A 19597-nucleotide genomic window follows, 5' to 3' on the forward strand; every position below is an offset into this window, starting at 1 on the left:
AGAACTTTCCACCCCTCATAACAAATTTATTAAAAAATCCCAGTAATAACTTTTGTAAATGCAGTGATTATTATGTTCTCCTACAAACTAACAGAGCATTATTAGGACAAACACAGTTAAAGGCTCCAAAAAGCAGTCTATTAAGAAAAGAAAATTGAAGAAATCTTGTAATTGTATGTGACTTGTATATCCTAATGAAATGCGTGCATGTGAACATTTTGTGTTCATGTTTCAATTTAGGAACCTCACCTCACTTAAAACACAGGCAGACTGCACTTCTCAGAACGTGTTATAAACAAAAGTGCTCACAGGGTGTCACGTGCTGCTGCTGGTATAATTAAGTCCTTCTGTATTCAAAGGACTTACTGTTCCTGCTTTGCACCCCTAACTTAGATCCTGATCCTGCAACCAGCATTCACAGAAGCATCCACACACATCCAAAGTGTCAGCTGCAAACAATATAGGGGAATTCTCAGAAACAAAACACAAACCCATACTACCTGTGTGATTTCAAACATTTTCATTTTCTGAAAACTAGTCTGAATTATTGCTAATCTTTTCAGATCCAATCATCAGTTCAAAGGAAAGCTATTCATTTTTCCTTTTTCCATTTACATGCATTTCTGTAAGTGATGTCGAATAAATTAACTATTTGCTAAATACACTTATTGGAGGGAGAAAGCCCACAAATACCAACACTGCATTCTCAGCACAATAGTTTTCTAACCCGTTTTCTAACCACATAAAACAGAGGAAAAGAATTAGATTGCTAAAACATCAAAACCCAGAGACTTCATTTAAAATATACGTAATCATAAAGCATTACATTTCAAGTCAGAGCGGGGGAAAAAGTACATTTAGATAATTGTAAAATTTGTTTTCAGAGTTCAGGGAACTATGTTTTAAATTCTAAAAATTCTTTATGTTTGCTATTCAGATACCCCAGAAGTGTAGTATATAAGGAAACATGAACTGAAAATTGGACAAATAACACTGATAAGGTGGTAACTGATTTTCTCCCTGCATCCATCACTACACAATACTACCAACATAACTAGCACTTGGAATTCTTACTTCAGAACAGACTCCTTATGCTCGATTGACCTTTGCAGATATACCAACCCTCCAGCAGTTTTTGCCTGCTGCATATATATATTCTTTCACAGAGACTGAATCAAACAGTCACCAAACTTCTGACTACACTTTACAATCTGTAAACAATTGTACATTTTAAATCTGTAAAATTTAATCTCTATTTTACAGATTTAAAATCTGCAATACAACCTGTATTTTAAAATTTTCTTTTTCTCAACCTCTATAACTTGCAAACATCGACTTGTTTGCAAAGACATGAGAATCAAAATATCATTACAGTATCTCAGATGCAATTCTAATTCTGTCTCCTCTGCTCACAGTTAATTCAAATTTGATATAAACCTAAATTATCTAGGACCACATACATGTGGCTGTTTTCAGATTTTTCATGAAGGCACCAACTTGAAATATAATATTAATATGGTTCCTCTGAAAATAAATTTTATGGTCTGTTCAGCCACCTTTTCAGGTGTTGATTAACTCCCCATAAATGACTTCAAGACTGTTAGTAGCTGCCACTACATTTATTTGGAGTAAAACCTTAGTCTTTTCCTTGATGAAGTTAAACAGCTTGTATGGCTGAAGGAATGTTCACCTTGAAGTTCTTTCAGAAGAGGTGCAAAAATTTTGCAGTAACATTTCTCCTTTTTAACTTCAGAACAAAACAAAGTGATAAATTCCTTCAATAAATTACAACACCAAGGTTAAACAAGAATGCTGTGCTTTTTATTTTCACCTAGAGCAGCACCACTAACTACTACTGACATTGCTGTCTTGCCTCTCACTACCGAAGTGTTTGCTCAACACAAGTGAATGATAAACCTTTTGCTATGGTCAGTAGAATTCTTTAGCAGTTTAAAATATTTACAGGTCTGGTTGCAAGATATTCTGCTTCACAAAATAACCATCACTTTCCGAAGCACAGTGGTGACGGACATCAGTTTCCTTATATCGGGAGTTTAAAACTGATGCAAGCTTTCTCAAATAAATGAAACTTTAAAAAACAGCTACCAAAATATGACAGTGAGATGAATTTTGCTGTCTACTTACTAAATATATTTCAAGTCAATATTAAAGACAACAATATTGAGGGAAAGACAGTCAAGAGTAACCAGACATTTATTAAAAAATTTCACATCCTATTACTGCACTAGCCCAGGATGTGTTTATTAGCCTAAATTAGCTAATTTTCAAATACCAGATATGTAGCAAACTATTCTTGTTTTCTTTTGAAAAACAACAGAGTGGAAAGCATATAATTTATGCTTGTAAATATTTACTCATTATTTCCCAGAAATATATAACATTACAAAAAGGCTCCCTAATGACATATAAAAAGAAGTAGCACTACTTCCTACTTCTATATAACATCACTTATAAATAGTCTAAATATTTATTAATTGATTTCATAAGACTTCCCTAGGAAAAACTCCCTATGCAGCAACTGATGGAAGAGAAATATCATACACTGTGTTTATCTCACTGTGATTTTCACAGCTGGTTCCAGAGATAAATAAATAATTTGGATCCAGAGTTGAGCTTAAAGATCTTTATTCATTTCAGCCATACAAAAGAAGTTAAGCTTTTTTAAAACAGCATGCAATGGAATATGTATTTTACATATACTAGTAGTATAGCTTGTCTTTCACAGCAATGATGGTAGATGAAAGTCTGAGACTTTCAAAAGGTGATCAAAAATTCAACACTGGTATTTAAAAAAAAACAAACAACCCTGATTTGCTTTAAATGGATCCATTACTAGACATACTGTACCATGTAACACATATCATATATCTTCATGGAATGCTACATGCACAGGTTCATTTAGTAATATTCAGGGTATTTAATTCATTACCTGACCACAGGAAGAGCTCTTCCCAAATCTCAATATGTACTCACTTCCAGCTTCTTTCATCCCCTATCTATATTAGAAAAGCACACACACACACACACAAATAATTAAAATGAAAACATTATGCCAAGATTTGGTCATAAATATAGTGTATAATTCCTATATAGGTTCTATCCAGAAAAGCTCAAGAGATTCTGTTTTTCAGAAAATTTATTCTTATGATGAAGTACATATGACCCAGCACAGGCCCTGGAGCAGGATAAGATGAAACCTTGCATTACACTGTTACCATTACATAAACATAACCATATATTCTGGGGTTTTTTTCTATTCCATTATGGGGTTACAAATTCACAAAAAAAACTGTTTCTCTTTTCTCCCCAAAATTTCATTTTTCTAAAAGCAATTGTTGGATAGCCTTGCCAAAAACAGGCAATTTAATTATAGTTTATTGATCTGGTCATCTCTGCATTGGCTCTTCTTCAACATACACACACATCCAATAACTCTTTTCACGGTTGTGTTTAACAGGAGTTAAACCTAGAGATCTTTTAACTCAAAGACCATCTTTGGAATTCCTGTATAATGAGGTTCCATTAAGTACAGCATGTTCTGGTTTCCAACATAAGCAACAGTTACACGAGGAAGTCAGTTCTATAGATGCAATTGGAAGCACCTGATCCCAGCACAGAAGTGCAGCCAACTAAGATGAAGGTGTAACCTATGAAGGAGTCACATTTGCAGGGAGCAATATGGGCCATATTGCATTGTTTGGGGTTTTTTAAAATTTTTTTAAATTCTCTTTTTTTCTTTTTTTTTTTTTTTTTTTCTTGTTAGTTTGATTGTTCATTGGTTTGGAGCATTTTAATGTTTTAAGTGTTGAGCTGACTCTTCTCTCCTGCCCCATCCTCTCAGATTTTCTCTGCTTGACCAAAAAGATTATAGATCAAACACACTGAATGTCAGGATACCAATAAAAAGGAATGAAAATGGATCTATCATTATAATCACACACCACCACAACATTCTTAACTTACAGTTCTGAGCTTTCTAGAAATGAGAATTATTATTTTAAAATGTTTGAGGAGACTTATCAACAAGAAAATGGGAGAATGGGAATCAATTCTGACAATAAACAAAGAAAAACATTATGTTCCCACAAACACTTTTCAACCAGCTCATCCAAATAATTCCAAAACCAATATATTTGATATTAAGAAAAAACCCATAACATTTTATTAATTATCTGGTTATTAGCTTGTTATGAAATAATTTGTCTTCCTTGTTTGCTTAGGAAAAATGCATTTTTATACTTCATTCCTTAATCTTGTCTAATTAAATGACAGGTGGAGAAAGATAAAAACTTGCTCACATGGCAAAAAAGTCTAGAATCCCCCTCACAATTTGACTGCATGGACTGGGCCAGAGGAACAGAGGAAAAAAAAGGTAAAATTCTTCTTGCCTTGAAGAACACTGAACACTCTGAGAAACAGAATTGAGAAATTTAGCAGCTGAAGAAAGATAATCAATTCATAAACACAACAATCTTACTAGATGAAAGAAACACTTGATTACTCATCATAACAGGCCAGGAATTAGACCAAAAAAAGTTACATCCTTAAGCAGAGTACAGAATAAATTACATTTTAGAAAAAGTACTCTAGATGGGAACAAAACAGAAAACTGAAAAAAAAATTCTTCACACTATGACTGCTAAAAAGGGCATAGATAAAAAATATTTTTTAAATTATTTTCTGTGTGCATATGGATATATGCTCTTAACATGTCTAAAGAAATGGCAGAGTTTAGAATACTGTTGAAATACAAGACAGTAATGGAAGTAGTTGGCCATGACTTAGTGAGCAACTACATGGAAAGAGCACATACATGCACAGGAGTACTGAGTTGCATCAAAGTTCTGATTACTTTCTGCATCAAGCTATCAATTAATTTTTCTGATGCTTCTTTATGAAAGATATTTGAGTCTCAGTGCACAGAGGTCTTAAGAAAATCCATATATTTTTAGGAAAGCACACAAAACCTACTCGTTCTATTTGGCAGGCACTAGGAAAAGATCCCATTCCCTCTGCCACCCACTCCATGTCTAGCTGACATGTTTACAACAGTTACAGTTACTCAATTACAAAAACGTTGATGCAAAGGAATAAATGAAAAGCAGGTAATAAGCAATAGAAGACAAATGGAAAAACCCTCAAGTTCTGCCAAATTTAAGGGATTTGCAGAGTTCAAGACTGAAAGATCAGAACTCCAAAAAGGCATGTGGAAGAAAAAAAGCTGAACAAGAGGTGGAAAGCTTATGTTAAAAGACCCTCTGAAGCCTTTAGAATGCATGAACTACATTCCACTGATTTTCTGAACAGAGTTAAAGTTATCCATTTTCTTGACCTTGCTTCAAGCTATGCTCCCTGCTCTAGTGAGACACCAAAACATTAAGCCCACTCTAATATATGCTGCTGTATAATTCTCCCAAACTCTGAGATTATTTTTCACTGGTCACATCCTAAGAACACCCTCTGGAGTATTCCTATTGGACTAAAGAGCCAAAACTAACAAACTGCTAGCTGAAAACTCAAGGGATCAGTGAATTACTTCTGATTTAGTTTCTTTTGACTTCAAGTGTATGCTTTAGAACAGTTTTCAGAAATATACCATTTCAAATAAACAATGTAGCACTGATCTAGAATGAATGTTCAATTTTCAGGTTTTGCAAAATAACTTCCAAAAATATCTGCTTAATTTTTCCCATCCAATGGAGCTTAGTAACTCAGATTCATCATACAGATCATTTTAAATCAGAACACATTTTAAGAAACACGTTAGTTAATAGCAACAATTATTAATTGAAAAACAGAGATTCCAGGTATATGTAAATTAGTTTCCTGGAATATCTGGAACACTAGGATAAAATGTTATAAAATAATAAGAAAACATGTAGATCAGCAAACTGAAAACAACTAGATAAATTGTTTGAATGGAACCAGTGGGACAAAATTAGCGCAAGCATTTTTAATATGAACATTCATTTAAAATAGAAATGGTTAAGTAACAGAAAAATACAAAGATCATAAAATATTTTTTCAGCAAAATAACTTAAGAACCCATTCTAATAGTATTGCTACACTAGAAAAATTTTTATTCCATTTATTCTTTATTCCAGAAAGTATGCTGGAGTATACTTTAATACTGCTGATAAGAGTGGCCCATCACAGCACACATATACTTGTTTTTGTAAATATTCTGGCCCCTGTTCACAAGATCTTGTAACCACAGAAAGGTGCACAGTACAGCTGACATTCCAGAGCCTTCTTTGTTGCTGACTATGATTAATGAACTGTTTTACAATGCTCTGTGGGATGCTAATCACAGCATTCAGGAAATTACAAGGACTCAAGAGTCCACTTCCCACAACTTCATTAGTGGCTTTTTAGTGTCCCCTTTATGAAATACATGTGGCTCATCATGCCAGTTTTCATCCAGCCACTCTCCAGAAGATATACAAATTCTTCTCAGAGGAGTGTTATGAACATGTAACAACAGCATACATAATGTTTCCAGGTTTTTTTTTACTTCAGCAACTACCAAAACACATTGAAATGAAGATAATCAAGAAGAAAGGATGCATGACACAGATGGTGCACAAAGCCATCAAATGCTGCACGTGTTCACTGACCACCTGCGCAGTGCTGAGTGGTGCTTTCGGGTGTGTGAGAAAAGCACCGAGTTGTAAAGTTCACTCACTCTTAGAGCTACAGGACGATCAGCAATCTCCTTGCACCCTCCAGACTAGGTTCATGCCAAACACAACTGCACATAATGCTGACGAAACAACCAACGTCATTTGACAATGGCGCAAAATGGAAAGACTGCCCTCCATGAGCCTGCAGTTCCAGATTGCTATCTGCTTGAAGGGAAATAGAAAGTAAATAGCTATTCTCTTACATTTAGAGACACTAAAAACATGGCCTTTGCCCAGCACTGCACCTGTAACATGCAGGAAAAAGCACATTTTAACACAAGGGAATTTCTACACTGTGATGAATCAAGAGAAGAGAGATATACAGTAGTTCTGCCTTCCTAAGCCAATGTTAAGTGGAGAGGGGAAAGGACTACTTTTCCATGGTTAAAAAAAAAAAAAAGATTACCACTAATATTAACATGGTTGGGAAGGAAGGTGCAAAAACCAGTCCTTTAAAAAAAGAACTTTGTGAAAACATTAGCATATTTCCTGGAAAGGAACATGTTCAGTGGAAGAGCTGCAAAGCCAACATTCACTCAGAAGGATTCTACCATTAGCTCAACAGGTGAAAAATCTGTACACCATTTAGAAAGAAGAAAGGAGTAATACAACTACGGCATAAGAAGATGCAATACAATGCCTGAAAATGTATTTTGCTGGCAGAAAAGGAGCTGGTAATGCCTTGAGACAAGGATGGATTTCACGGATTTACATTCCTGTTACTGTGATACATTGTATTTTACATAATATTTGTGACAAAAGTGTTACCAGTAACGTGCTGACCTGGGTGAGGTTATATTAACAGCCTGCCCCCAGAGGGGAATACGGCACTGGGAATTGGACTGGGATCGCTCCGTGACACTCTGTAATATTTTAGTTTCCTGAGCCACAACATGAGGTCTCAGCTCCATCTGCAAGCTCAATGGCAATCCTTGCTTTCTTTCCATCTAATGCGGATATTCTGCTATACTGTCTTGCTGCACTCTAATAGATCATGACTACCATCTCTGCTTTGTGATCCAATGATCACACACTTTCTCCTATTTCTTGCATCAGGACCACACATGTTCTCCAAGAAAAGGCACACATTTTTACTAAAACCATCCATGAGCTTCAAATACATTAAAAGAGAAAATGAGAACAAATGATTCTCAGATAAATTGCTCAACTACTTAGTTACCAAATGTCTGTTTTCAGCTCTCACCAATGCCTTTTCATTTAGGCTTAAAGTTCAAATCTTCAAAACTGTTCAAGTAACACTTTACAGAACAAGCTTCTTAAATCTCTAAAATGAGATATACTTTCCCAGAACCTGCATTTTTACAGCTTTCTTCTAAACCTCTTAAGACTATTTCTGACTAATCTTAGGAACCCCAAACTAGCCATTATACACTCACCACAGCCCATTAATATTGTATACAGCAGTTAATATCACCTCCCCTACACCCCTTCTACTGCTTGTGTTATTCAAAACCATTGTCTCTAATCCATAAATGCAATCTACAATATTGGTCTCTAGACCTGAGATCACACATTTGGCTCTATCAAAATACTTTCCAGTTCAACTTGCCAAGCAATTTAACAGTTAGTGATCTCTATCAAATTTGGACATTTATTAGGAGCAATGTATTCTTCCCAAGAGCTAAAGCCAATGACCAAGAACTTCTGCCATGTAGCAATGGGGGAGCCTTCCTTAGAGTTTGTAAGTTCCCTCCTTACTGACAGGTTTTTGGATTCATTAACCAATTTTAATACAGTTAACATGAGTTACAACAAATATACTTAGGCAAAACCAATCTGATTAAGGCAGTATCATTAGGATCAGTTTCAAGTCAATCACCCTACAATTAACCTCCATCTTGATTAGATTTTTTTCCACATACTGGCAAACATCTAATTTTTCTCATTCCCCTTAGACTTGGCTTATTTCAACATTTGTTTAAGAACAAAAGAAGTAACAAAAAAAACCCACCACGACTGAAGTGCAAAAACAATTAAATTAAGATTTTCTTATGCTAACAGGATCTGCCAATTTCAGATGTGTTTATTAGGTACTATTTAATATAATCCAAACTATAAAGAAGTACTCAATTATCAGTGTAGTATAATTACATAATTAAAAAAAAGAGCAAAGCCAAAAGAACAGCAGAACATTTCTATACTGTAGGTGTCACCTTGACACTTATCCACATCTTGTTTTTCTCCCTGTGGCAAGTACAATTTCTTTCACTCAGCAGCAAAAAGTGTGCAAGACTATCACCCCTCTTACCATTTCATCTAAAAATTATAATACTAAATAAAAATTCATAACACACAGATAACTTTATCCCACATACTCTATCTCTCTGTATTTCATATTATAAACATAATTTTAAAAACCCTGTGATGTACATCCTCACCTATTTAACTGAAAGAACTTGTGAAGCAGGAAACTTCTTGCCTGGCTAGTTCCTCTGATCTTGTCCCCTTAATGAATTTGTCATTACAAAAGTTTAGTTTCAAATAACAGACTAATCCTAGACATTTTAAAAGGTACAGACTACCAGTGGTATTTGAAATTTGGCTTTTCAGGCACTGTAAAATAGTACTAATTAGAGCCAAATAATATCCACCAGGTTATCATGTCTAGTTTTTTTCAAATATTCTGTTGATGTTTTAGATTTGGACTATTTAGGCTTAAACTCAGATGCATTCAAGATAAAATGTTACTTGGTCCATTGAAAGAAGTATTTAAGCTAAAAAAAATGAAATAAGAAACACTGCAATATGCAAAAAGAGATCCAGTGCTCCTTCTCAGCATCCTCTGCAAAAAGCTGTCCTCCCTAGGCTTCATTCACAAAAGAGACAGACAATTAACAGGGGAAAAAATTTTGCTCCATAATCAGCCTCTTATTATTTCAACCTCTCCTCACAGATCTTGTATGAAACATTATCCTTTCAATACTATTTTCTCCTAGATTCTCCAATTCAGCAAGATAATTCTGATTTATTGGCGTGCATTAAGTGCATGGTTCCAAACTGGACACAATGACCTAGCTGACTCCATTTCTACTCTAGGTTGTGCAGAGAGATCTACATCAGTTTTACAGTGCTGAATGACAGCACTTTCATTTATTCATCCTGGTGTGATGTTACATTCTTAGAACTACTTTTTGTGCCCAAGACTCTTGATTTAAGGTAGCTCTTAACTCTCTTTCTTCAGAACTCTCAGCCATTCCTTATCCTGGACTCCCCTGTTTTCTTTTTCTTTAATCTAAAATCAGGATTTCAAATTAGCCCTTAATAGCTTGAATCCCATTTTCCTCTGCGAATTCTAAGTTCTTGCTTCATGTTAAATTCTTCTCCAATCTTCCAACATCTCTGCAGTGTCTCAGCCTGGTATGATTTTTCACTGCAGTAAACATGTGTGTCAATGGGTCCATTAGCATTCTCTTTTCTTGAAAAGAAAAACATAAAAGACTTTTGTTTGTGCCTCTGCATCAGAAATGATATATCTAGAACACACTTTTAATAAAGAATATAGTTCAGAGAGACAGAGGAGCAGGAAGCAACCTTTCAAAGAAGACTCCAAGTTAAATGCCTACCAGGATAGAAGAGCACACTAAAGCCAAATGTTAGAACAAGAAACAGACTTTGCTGATCCTCAGGCAAGAGGGAAAGTAGTAAGTATGATCGGAGATACTCCAGAACCACAGAGGGACAGTTTTAATAAAATGGCAGGGCTAAATCAGCAACATACCCTCCTGAAAAGGTATTTTCCATCAGGAATCATACACTGATCTATTTAGATATGTAGAAACAGAGAATATGTATCTGAGATTTTAGGTGCCCTTACAATAAATAAAACTCAAGATATACAGGCCTTTTCCAGAGATTAGTTTATCTTGAAAAGCCTATCGCAGATTAATCTAACTTACAGAATATCCAAGAAAGGATAAGAAAGTGTTATAGAATGCAATAAAAAATGTTGATTTTATCTTTATTTCTCAAAAAACTACAGAACAGCAGTTCATAGATGGAATGGATTAGACTAAGTGTGAAATATGATTTGGAAAAAAAAAAGAAAGGCTACCATGGAAACATTTTTCTATCTGAAAAGCATCAGGAAAAAATATCAAATAAGTATATGGATGATAATACAGTTTCCCCAAGCCATACTGTGACAGCAGAACATAATTCCAAATGCAGCTTATTACAAAATCTGACTGCAAGCAGGAATCCAAGACGATCCATGGATTGGATAACCAAGTATGCAATCCAAGTAGGGGAAGGTACCACCTCACTGTAGTGCTCAGTTACTTGTCTCAACCCACCAGCACTCCCTAGATCTTACCTAGACACCAAATCAGCTTTCCTCCACTGCTCAACCTCCCTCAGTAGTTGAGCAATGCATATACCAAACCACTGGCTTAACTACAGCTCCAGGCACTGCAGTTTATAGACCTGCTCAAATCCTTTTAATTACCCTCCCACACAAACTAAACAGAAAAGGCAAGAAGAGGTTTCATGCAGTTCTCAAGCACTGTGCCTCTTTCTTGCTAAAGAAAGGAACACATCTCTGCTAAAGACAGTCAAACCATCACCACAGCTTCCAGACAAAGCAAGTTAGTGGGAACACAGAACAACAGGAAGCACAAAAGTAATTCATATGCATGCATGCATGCCTGCAAGCAGGCTCCCACAAGGAAATAGATTTTAATTTACAAAACTCCAAATCAAGATACAAATTGTTCTATTACATAACATCATGTACAAGGGACCAGCCAATTCTGACTACAAGTGAGGTTTTGAGAAGTCATGAAAGTTCTCCTACCTTTCATTTATTTTCAGAGCCTGGAGCACACAGATACTACACATGGGGCTGCAAAGTTGGAAGGTGAGGTAGGGGAAAGACTGTACAGATTTCCTAATTCCCTGCTAGGATTTTTTTCTATCTGAATCATTGTTTCTACTCCATATCAATAAACCATTCTGCAATGGCTAGGAGGGATCTGGCGAGATAAGCCACTTCTAGTTTGAAACATCCACAGAAGCCTGTTTTTCTCCAAAGTCAAACCATGTATTCCCAGCCTAACAACTCCAAGAGAGCGGTACCACACACTGCTGGGCAAATCCATGGACTGGCAGCTGCCTGAAGGGACAGGTTACGCTCCTACGTGGCCACACTTTGCTCCTGCCTGCAGAGTCTCTCTGCTTCTTCTGCACCATTTGGACACTTCTTTGAACAGTCATCTGAGCTGATCCACCCCAAAAGCCAAGAAACAAAACCTTTCCTCTGGATTTGTGAGATAAATCAGGTAACTCATTTCAGTAGGAGTCAGACAGGGAAGAAAGCTGGGTTCAGGAAATGGAAACAAGTCTTCTCACCAACAGGAAGCAGTCCCAACAGCCAACTCTGGACACTACCTGGACACTTGGAAAGCTATCACCATATTCTTTGTTCTGGCCTGGTCAGAAGGTCCCTAGAACATTATTTGAAATCCCACTTTTTTCTTTCTTTTCTTTTTTTTTTTTTTTTTATAAACTATCCATTAAACTCCTACAATACCACAATACTTCTAAAGTTATAAGTGCACAAAATAAATCAAAATAATTGAGAGCACTTTAAATGTCACCAGCTTGACAAGCACTAGTGAAGTTGGGTGAACTGTAAAAGCATCAAATCTGCAACAAATTTGCTGGAACTCTTAGTCTGATTTGTTCAATTGCAGAAGTTTAAGAAATTTTCACAACTTTCTTATCATAGTTAAGAATACTGATCAGAACAGTCTTTTCTACAATTACATCAAAGAAAGAATTATGTCATAATAGTCTTGGTTTCCAAGTTCACACCTGGATTCATGTTTCAGTGTAGGTCAATTCATTCTTTAAACATTCTTCTTAAAGTGAAGAGAGTTACCTTTCTGCTAACTTATATTTCAATAAAAATAATGTGTCCTCAAACATGACTATTATGGTACTTGCCCAGACCTTCAAAACCATAAGAATCTGAAGCATTGGATCTGGGATATCCCAGAGCACACAGTACTTTCCACCCACAACAGCTTAGTTATTTATAACTCTTGAAAAACTTCATGGAGTAGGGCCTGTGCCCAGTTTTTGTAGAAGACCAGCTTACCTCTGAGAAATACATGTAATATCTGCAATACAGATGGAAAGCGCCCTGAAATACTGCCAGAGAAATACAGGATTTAGTATGTAAGACAGAGGGTACATAATGAACCTACCAAAGAATTTATCTTTTTAGAGATGAGAGGCAAAGAGGAGAAGGGAGAGATATAGGTGTACAGAGAAACAAATGGTGAAACGGGTATCTGATTGACCCATTTTGTCAGTGATCACTGAAAAGTGAAGAACCTGATCACTCTTTTGCAGTTTTCTCTTCTCAGCTGACAAACACTTATCAACAGAGCAGTTTTCAATTGTGAAGGCAACACCACAAAGAATGAGAAGTACTTACTTACAAGCAATAATTACTGTTCAAATTAATACTTTCAGGGATTCTTCTTCCTCACTTTCATTTTGAAGCATAGGCAAGACTCTGAAAGTAGAAGAGGAGAAGTTCATTAGTTTTTATCACAGAATCATTTAGGTTAGAAAAGACCTTGAAGATCATCAAGTCCAGCCATAAATCTACCACTACATGTCCTTAAGAGCCACATCTACATATCTTTTAAACTCACCCAGGGATGGAGGCTCAACAACTTCCCTGGGCAGCCTGTTCCAGGGCTTGACAACTCTTTCAGTGAAGGAAAAACTATTTTAAACAAAATCTTACGTTGGGGTTATCAAGGCATGGAGTTAGCACACCATTTCCTAACAGTTGTCTCACTAATTCAGGATGGCAGCACACTACTGAGCTAAACGCTGATTCCTGGCCATTTAACAGAAAAGCAATCAAAAGCTGCACTACCAGACTCTGAAACAGCAAGAAACTAGTTGTTGAAAAAGCTTATTTGTGAACCTGACTTCAAGGAAAGGAATGAAAGAAAGAAAAAAATAAACAGGAAACCAATTAAAGCAACAATTGTATCAGGAACAGGAACAAAGGCCAAAAAATTAAAAATGCTTCAGATAACTGACTTTTACTGCAATTAGAATTCTGACAAATTACTCTTATTTTTGAATGAAAATTAAGTGATTTTCTATTTAAAAGAGAAGCTTCAGCAGCTGTACTGTTAAAGGTGAATTGGCAACTCTAAAGCTCTCAGAAGCAGCAACAGTGATAAAAAACAAATCTGAATTCTGTGTTTTCCTATTCATGTAATAAATTATTTAAAGTAATCAGCACCTACAAAGTCAGAGCCCATGAACTTCCAAAAATGGAAAGCCTGAGGGAAACGGAGATAGCCTATTTTCACTTCTATTTGAGATTGATAGTCCAGGTATACTTGGCTAAGACACTTAATGAAAAGGTTATAGCTTTTGATGTGATAAAGTATCTCAGAAACCAAAAAAATACAACCCTGATGTTCCATGTATAAAAAGCAAAATCAGAAAAAATAAACTCATTCTTTTATTGTAGCACTCATCAAATCAGCTACAGTGCCTGCTTCACAAAAATTGAGAGGTGAAACTTTCAGCTGAAGGTGACTTAAGAAGCCAAGCAGAACAAAATTCAGAGTGCACATGCTGCAAGAGGTAGGCCTACATGGAACACAGTAAAGCATGGTCTAGAATGATGCTTATTCTTACTTTTGTATGAAGCATTATGATGTATTTTCTTACTAGTTCATATTTCCAACTTCATTAACAAGTAGAAGGTAGTACATTATGTGAGCCACATATGGAAAAACAGATTTAGACAGATTGGCTCATGGTAAACATGAAGTGGAAACATTTACATTTCATATAACAAAAAGAACTATTATAAAATTTACAAGTTTATTTATTTGTAAGCAGCAGAATTACAAGCAGTACCAAAAGGCCTTCCAGTCCTACCAGACTGGGCAAATCCCCATGCCCTACATTACTAATAAGACAGAAATAAAGCTCTTTGGGTTTTTTTTCCCACAATTCCATAAAAAGAATGCAGCCACTTTACATAAATTGTGATTATCTTAAAACAGCCTGTCTCCTCTGAAACATTCAAAACTACCAAAAAGTTTACAATTTTACAGCCCAGTATTTCCAATAAATCCCTGAGATTTGAATTCTATTCATAATGTAAAAACTGAAAGTATTTTAAAAAATCTTTGCATTTCTGTTTCAATTACCTCAAGAGTATTTACAAATATCACTAATTAGACAGTTGTTCCTTCCAGATAAATTTGCTCTCTTACACAGATCTTTTTGGATATAAAGGTCATGAAGAGAACTTATCGATTGAAAATTTTAGTTATATGCCCATTTCTGACTTTGAATTGCTGTGTTTAAAAAGACTAGTCATTACTTTTTTTCTCTTTTTTTTTTAATTCATCTATTTATAAAAAATTATATACATCCTTATAAAGGATTCAATAACATCTGCAGTGTTCAATCCAGTCTCCTGCATTGCAACCAAAACCAAAGCTTGTTTGAAGGGGAACCTCCTATACCAAATTGAACTGCAGAAAGAATCCTGTGCACTTCCCTGCAAAACAGATGATTCCTGGGAGCTGCTTCTCTGGCACTAGAAGTTTGATGATTTGTCTTTGTACCTTGCATATGCCAGCTTTTTTCGCTCTTAGCAAGGAATCTGAAGGAAAAAGAAGCAACAAAACCAAACCCCAAACCATTATGTAATGTATATAGAAGACCCTATATGATTTTTTAAATATATACATTAAAAACAATAGCTTTCCTTCTGTCTCCGTGGGATGTTTTTCTTTCCATATTTGTTTAAGGAAATTTGCTTAGTGCCAGCAATTAGCAGTGCTGCCAGGCAGATGGATTGATAGGTATAGGAGAAATGAAATTCAGTTTTTCAGTTAAATACTCACTTCTTCACTAGAAGCATACATTATCTCTTAAAACTGGAAAAATTGTGTTCTGAGTCTCACTTGGGCTTACAGAAGGACAAATCAGACACATCACTCAAAATCCCACCTTTAGAGAATGCAAATTGTCCTGCTTCAGAAGAAGATAAACTATGCACTAAGAATAGAAAAAAGAGAAACAATAAACATTCCCTTCGGACATGGGCAGGATACCAGTGGAAGATCTGAGGAACAGAATTTGAACTGAAAACTGAAAACTTTATGACAAATAACAATCATATACTTCCTTATCTGCTTTTACTCTGAGTCCAGGATCAACCTCATCATCTTACACAGGATTCTTAGATAAATATATAAAAGATCATCTTGAGCCACTGAGTTTCTTTCTCCCCATTTCTGGGACTAGACCTCATCCTCTGATTTTCAAACAAGATTTGCTTGTAAATTTATACCTCAGATATATTTATTTTCAGATGTTTCTCTCCCATATATGCTCTCACACCCAATAAAGACTATTGTTATTTCTTCCCAGGTCCTCCTTGCCAAATGCTTTCTTTCTCCTTTAAGACGGCAAGTTCAGCCTAACTAGCTCTTATCCACATGACTTGCTCTTTTCTGAGTGTGACTGTGATCAGAGCTAATGCTGATCTAAATGTGAATCAACAAATGCTTTACTGGCCGGTCCTAACAATCTTCTTTTTAAAGCTAGAAAGCAACTGGTGTGGTTTAGAACCGTGTTACTCTCACCAAGCCACATCATCTGAGACAGAAGCAGATCAGGAGCTGGGTCATACAACAGCAATCTGCCTCTGGTGACCAGTCTGGGTCCACCCAGAGTTCTCACCAGTGCACAAGTAAGTGAATTTGCAACCTACTTTTTATTTGTTCAACATCTTCTATTACTCCAAACACATAAATCTGCTCCTAAGCATGATAATCCCACCTTCTCTAGTACAAGCAATTTCTGAAGCACACAGACCAGCTTTTACTAAAGTCATCCACATTTTCCACTGCCAGCTCTACAGTTTCAAGTTTCAAGAGAACTGACTGAACCTATGGTAGGGAGAACATTGCATGAAAAGAATCTATTTTAAACAACTAAAAACATTTAAACACAACAAAACCACTTCCAACAAACAAACAAACAAAATCAGCAAATTGGTAAAGAAAAAGAAATGGAAAAATATTCCTTCTATAAGCCCAAGTGAGACTCAGAACACAATTTTTCCAGTTTTAAGAGATAATGTATGTTTCTAATGAAGAAGTGAGTATTTAACTGAAAAACTGAATTTCATTTCTCCTATACCTATCAATCCATCTGCCTGGCAGCACTGCTAGTTGCTGGCACTAAGCAAATTTCCTTAAACAAATATGGAAAGAAAAACATCCCACGGAGACAGAAGGAAAGCTATTGTTTTTAATGTATATATTTAAAAAATCATATAGGGTCTTCTATATACATTACATAATGGTTTGGGGTTTGGTTTTGTTGCTTCTTTTTCCTTCAGATTCCTTGCTAAGAGCGAAAAAAGCTGGCATATGCAAGGTACAAAGACAAATCATCAAACTTCTAGTGCCAGAGAAGCAGCTCCCAGGAATCATCTGTTTTGCAGGGAAGTGCACAGAATTCTTTCTGCAGCTCAGTTTGGTATAGGAGGTTCCCCTTCAAACAAGCTTTGATTTCCAATGGTTTGAGAAGGGCATAGAAGTTGGTCAATGAAATTCCACTTTCAATTAAGCCAGATCTGGGAGCATTATTCCTCAATATTCATCAAAATAAGCATAAAATACAATGATGTGCCCACAGTTGTTTGGGTTTTTTTTGTAACACAGTACTTTGCCACTTTGACCTTGTTCTAAGAGTACACCATTTTTACCAGCATAAACAACAATTGAGAACAAAACTTAGTATCATTAAGTGCTTACCCTTTAGAGAAGAAAATATAAAATAGCTGCTTTAAGGTACAAAGGTTATTCATGATATGGAAATTTTGACACATAATGGTTTCTCAAGGAACAAACTCAGAGCACTCTACAAAACTGATGCAGTACACAAAACAGGGCACAATCCCCTGACTTCTTTCATGGACATGTTAAAGGGCCAAATGAAGAATTAAGTTACAAAATAACATCTCAAATATAAACACACTTTTAACCTATCCACTTGCCAGGAGACAGGTGACTCAGAAGGTAATAAACCTATTATTGCACAGTTCTCAAGTTCTTTCCTGCTCCTCTCCTTCAAGACACAATGGCCCAACCACTTGACTCATTTCTCCTTTTTATTTACATGGCCCTAGCTGACACATCCCATTACACCTGGAAGACACATCACTCTTGCTCAGTATTTGCAGGCCTACATTTATCACTTTACAGAATTTCCTGTATGCTAGAGTAACGTTGCTAATGCATTACACTATTGCACATGTGATGCAAATTTGGGGAAAATTTGGAAAAACATATCAAGCACTGGACCTCTTTTAGTTCTCTCAAATCCAGGAAAACATATGTTCCTTTTCCCCAGAGTTCTACTTTTTCTCAGCCATGTGAAGTGCCATCTGTGCTTCCCAGCCAGGCAGGCTAAAACTCTGCTGTCATTCAAATCACCAGTGAGCAAATTAAAGGCAAAGACTGTCCTCTTTAATAAAACAACAAGACTTACAAATGGCAACCTAGATCACAGCAACAAAGGAATGAGTGGCAAGCGTGGGTAGCTAAAGGGTCACAGGGAGGAGAAGGTGGCACACAATAGAATATCTCCAGAGCTTCTCTGTAAACTTCTGCCTCTAGCAAGCTAACACAAGAACTATGGGAATAAAAAAACGGTAGCTGAAAATCTCGGAAAATAAACAAAAATATAACTCAACTGACACAAGACATCTCGTGAGGTACTCCACCCTGTTAGAAGGCACACTTGGCTCAGGGAGGACAGATATATAGGGTGGGGCAGGAAGTCTTCTCTTGAGTATCTTCAGATTAGTCTGCTCTGAAATACAGAATGCAAAAGAAGCCAAACACTCCGCATAACATCAGAATGGGGAAGTTACAATGAGCAGGAAAATGTAGACCTCCTATAAATGACAAAACCAGAAAATTTAAGTGGATGAGGGAGTTGGATGGACTGATGAGATTGTTTATTTCCTTTTTTTTTTTTTGGTTGTTGGGTATAGTTTGGTTTTTTTCTAGACAGCTAGCAGAATCATTCAAAGCATCAGATTTTAATATTAATGATTCACAGAGTAGGCCTTTTAGGAAGCAGATCACAGATAAAACTGAGTTAACCTCTTGTTAGTAACTGGCTTAACTATTGCATTTACAAAAGTTAACCTGAAAGGTTGCATCAATATATTAATGACCAAAACTTTCCCAGACACTGAAATGCAAATCATCATGTCAGAACAAGTCCTGAAATACTTTTGATAAAGGCCAACTGCACTCTCCCAACCTCTGGGAGCAATCTGAGGGTTATCACATGGCTGGGAAAACTTCCAACAGCACTGCGCACACAGCTACCTGTTTTAAGGCTGAAAGATTAACAGAGAGGACACATCTCAATCTGTGCCAGCTGTCCTCAGTAACAGACAATGGTCCACTTTATTAGTGATGATGCAGTCAAAAGGGATTTGAAATCAAACCAGCTTAAGGAAACTAAAATTAAGTGCAGATAAAGTCTGGAAAAGTACATTAAAAAAAAGAGGAGAAAGTAGTAACTATCTTTAGAAATTCAACCAAAAGAATGAGAAAATTTAAAGGAAAGGAAATCACACAGAAAGAATACTCTGTAGACACTGACTAATGAATGAAAATACTGGAAAAAAAGCTGTCAGGAAAACCCAATTAAGAATGTTGTCAAGTGAGAATACATTCAACATATAGAAGAAATAACAGTCTACAAGCTGAAATGCTGGCAAAACCCATTCATTTAAAATCAGGTCAAGAAACAATTTTTTTTCTTTTTAAAAGGCTTTGAATTTG

General features: G+C 36.0%; 1 protein-coding gene across 1 annotated transcript in view; it reads right to left on the reverse strand.

Annotated features, from left to right (window-relative positions):
- Window positions 1-18586, reverse strand: part of FUT8 (fucosyltransferase 8) — an 81103-nt gene extending 62517 nt beyond the window's left edge. The window contains exons 1-2 of the mRNA XM_058806484.1: window positions 18494-18586; window positions 13169-13245 (exon numbers count right to left, since the gene is read on the reverse strand). The gene's annotated coding sequence lies outside the window, so the exon portion shown is untranslated. The remainder of the gene's footprint in view (window positions 1-13168; window positions 13246-18493) is intronic.
- Between the last annotated feature and the right edge of the window lie 1011 nt (window positions 18587-19597).

This window comes from Ammospiza caudacuta, chromosome 6 (genome assembly GCF_027887145.1).
Source record: "Ammospiza caudacuta isolate bAmmCau1 chromosome 6, bAmmCau1.pri, whole genome shotgun sequence".
In the NCBI taxonomy this organism is placed as follows: Eukaryota; Metazoa; Chordata; class Aves; order Passeriformes; family Passerellidae; genus Ammospiza; species Ammospiza caudacuta.